Below are 3,297 nucleotides of genomic sequence, written 5' to 3' on the forward strand. Positions count from 1 at the left end.
GCCAAGGAACTCCTCGAACAAGGCGTAGAACTTTCGACAGAATCGCCCAATATATCTATTCTTCGAATGCAATTTGAAACTGCGATGCGTATGCTGCTGGAGCGGGCCAAGTCATGGGCGTGCCGTAGACCCCGCGGCCACTGCAATGTGCCTCATTTCACAAGAATCAGATTTCTCGAAGTTTAAATGTGACGTAAGAATGTCTGTAGGACACAGAGTGTAAGCTAATGAAGAGAGATTTCCGTACACAATTTATTGATGTAAGGTTACACTTTTACGCCATGTCCAAGGTGAATGCGAGTACGCGCGAAGCGGACACCGGACCGCATTAACGCATCGGAGATCTTTGCAGGGAAACTGGAGGTGACCAATGTTACTGCCGGCATGTAATCGATGCGTGCGATTCGGTTGTAGAAAAGTCTCCCGAGTAGAACAATGGCTTCAAGTTTGACGCGTACAATTTTATTAATGGAAAACTGTTTAGTAAAACTGAAAATAGTACAAGAACTTAAGAAGAGACGTATCAGACAAAAGACTCGTGTAATATACAGGAATAGGCTGATTTATGGTGAATTTCATCTGTACCCTCAGTTACGAGCGGATGAAAAGACATTTCGGCAGTATACCAGAATGACAATAAATACCTTCGACTATATTGTGGAAAAAATACATGTTGCCTGTCATCCTTTTATTCCACAATGCATTTCTTTCGTGTACTTCTGAAATCAGCGCTTCCATTTCTATTGCTTGCCAAACGACAACTGCGGTAAAAATCAAACTGTTTGTTATTTCAAACGATGCGTGCGGTGCGACTGCGTCGCATCGTACGTATCGCACGTGTCGCGTGCTCAATTTGGACAAGTCTATTTAATACAACCAGATTGATCGTGAACGTCTACCGCATTCCACGTATTGCACCGCACGCACCGTCGTGCCCGCCTTCACCTTGGACATGGCGTTACGGTGGCAGCACGGTCTACGGCAGTCCTGTCCAACGTGGCGCCCGTGGCATATTTTTCTGGCGACCTCCGTAACCACATATAATTGAGTAGATTTTTAATATCAATTCAAATTGTAAGACAAGAGACATTTTTGAACGTCTGAGTACTGTTAAATATTTTCGAAAAAATTTATTATTATTGTTGTTTTTTTTTATTATTATTATTACTGTGCTGTTAAGTTATTGCACGTAAATAAACATGAATTAAATTGAATTGAATTATTATTATTATTATTATTATTAGTAGTAGTAGTAGTAGTAGTAATAGTAGTAGTAGTACTAGTAGAAGTACTAGTAGTAGTAGTGTGTGGTGGCGCTCGCACCTCCATAGGCATCAGTGAATTGTGCGCGAGTACATAAGAACGTTGGACAGCACTGGTCTAGACCGTCTCTAGGACCCACCTAGCCTCCTCTCCAATAGGTACCGGGTGTAAAGCGGCCGGGGCTTGTAGCTGACCACTCAGCTCCAATTAGTCCCAAGGTTAATAATAGTATGGGTAATATTAATAATAGTAATAATAATAATAATGAAAAAGAAAAAAGAAAACCAACAGCACGTGGTGTTCCCAAGCGGTCACCCATCCAAGTACTAACCACGCCCAATGTTGCTTAACTTCGGTGATCGGACGACAACCGGTGTTTTCAACATGGTATGGTCGTTGGTAAATAATAACTCTCACAACTCCTTTCTTTATGGACCTAAATATGTCCTTGCCGTACATTTTCGCATGTGCATGGTGTTCATTTCCCCTCATGATATTCTGATATTCATAGCGTCCGTTTTGTCTGTGCAGTTCTAAGACGGAACGCTGAAGAGCGCACAGACATTCCCTTTTGTTCTAAGTCTTCACGGATCGTGCACGGAGCAACATGTTGGAGGAACTTTTAATTTACACCGCTCTGGCGTTAGCTTTGAGATCAGAATCTAAAAAGAAAAGGACTAGGTCAAAATAGACGGTTACTTAAACGAAATAACCTCTAACATATAAATTTACTGAAAGATTTAACTCTAGAACCGGGTGATTGGTGCAATTACTTAAGGGTGGACAATAAGATTTATTTACACCTTCTTCATTTTGTAGCTCCACATATCAGAGAGAATGATAGTGCAATGCAATCCAAATTGCTGACACTCTGTCTGGGTAGTTCTTGGTCCGTTAAAAAGAAAGGTAATCGTAGTACCATAAACTTCGCCCATAATTACCATCTGTTCCATTGCCAGACTTCTGAGAATCCTTGACACTCTTCAGTTCTTTCCGAAAACAACTTCGTAGTGAATTCAAATTTTACCACTGCCTCCTTTGTTTCTTCGGGATCAATTTCCGATAACTTAACTCGTGAACTGTTCATAAGCAACATTTTTCGTTTTTTGTTTTCATCAGAGTACTCTTTGTTTTTGATCTTCCACAAATACGGATCACTACGATACAGTTGAATGAATTCGCTCAAAAATTCTCGGGGTACGATTCTCAAGTCCGACAAATCGACGTGCACCGTTGGAACGATTAGTTCAAACTTACGCTAAAACTGTAGGCCCCACACAGGCTCCAACATGCCGCAGACATGCCTGTACACGTACAGGAAAATCAGTCGCTGTCAGATTTACATCAAGCCAAGACGGTAAAAAACGGAATGTCTGTGCGCTCTTCAGCGTTCCGTCTTACCTGACGTCTTAGAACTGCACAGGCAAAACAGACGCTATGAGTATCAGAATATCATGAAGGGAAATGAACACCATGCACATGCGAAAATGTACGGCAAGGACATATTTAGGTCCATAAAGAAAGGAGTTGTGAGAGTTATTATTTATAAACGGCCATACCATGTTGAAAACACCGGTTCTCGTCCGATCACCGAGGTTAAGCAACATTGGGCGTCGTTAGTACTTGGATGGGTGACAGCTTGGGAACACCACGTGCTGTTGGTTTTTTTTTCTTTTTTATTATTATTACTATTATTAATAATATTACCCATACTATTACTGACCTTGGTACTAATTGGAGTGGTCAGCTACAAGCCCTGGCCACTTTACACAAGGTACCTATTAGAGAGGAGGCTAGGTGGGTCCCAGAGACGGTCTAGACTCTAGGTGATGTCGAGAAAAGAAAATTCACCCTAATAGGACTCCAACTTCGACCCTATGGCATGAACTGTTTTCACTCGCTGGGGTCGCGGGTTTGAATCCTATTCAAGGCATGTATGTCTGTGTATGAATTTATTCTGTTTTTCTTTTTGTCCTGTGTGTAAGTAGCGGCCTTGCGACGGGCTGATCATTCATCCTAGAAGTCCTGCTGTAT

General features: G+C 41.8%; 1 non-coding gene and 1 pseudogene across 1 annotated transcript; one reads left to right on the plus strand and one right to left on the minus strand.

Annotated features, from left to right (window-relative positions):
• Positions 1–1,545: 1,545 nt before the first annotated feature.
• LOC111866260 lies at positions 1,546–1,664 on the minus strand. The gene has a single exon (XR_002843114.1). It is a non-coding gene; the product is annotated as a 5S ribosomal RNA (ribosomal RNA).
• Positions 1,665–2,808: 1,144 nt separating this feature from the next.
• On the plus strand, positions 2,809–2,927 carry LOC111866261 (annotated as a pseudogene).
• Positions 2,928–3,297: the final 370 nt, after the last annotated feature.

This window comes from Cryptotermes secundus, unplaced genomic scaffold, assembly GCF_002891405.2.
Source record: "Cryptotermes secundus unplaced genomic scaffold, Csec_1.0 scaffold940, whole genome shotgun sequence".
NCBI lineage: Eukaryota > Metazoa > Arthropoda > Insecta > Blattodea > Kalotermitidae > Cryptotermes > Cryptotermes secundus.